Below are 227 nucleotides of genomic sequence, written 5' to 3'. Positions count from 1 at the left end.
CACGATCAACGTCCAGAAACGTAGCAAGGACATCGGTAACATAATCCATGTGACATCAGGGTTTCAACCGTAATTTTACAAAGCTACGAGAATACTTTTTGAGCGCAAAAGAAAAACAAAAAAACGACTTTATTCAACGATTCGTCTCATCCGCGTCACCCTAGCGCCATTTTGGAGAGTATCCACTGAACGTAAATTGTGTATGCTGTTTTGTGTCAGCTGCGCCA

Source organism: Sinocyclocheilus rhinocerous, unplaced genomic scaffold, assembly GCF_001515625.1.
Source record: "Sinocyclocheilus rhinocerous isolate Xijiao unplaced genomic scaffold, SAMN03320098_v1.1 scaffold499, whole genome shotgun sequence".
Lineage (NCBI taxonomy): Eukaryota > Metazoa > Chordata > Actinopteri > Cypriniformes > Cyprinidae > Sinocyclocheilus > Sinocyclocheilus rhinocerous.
This window is presented reverse-complemented; position numbering follows the sequence as displayed.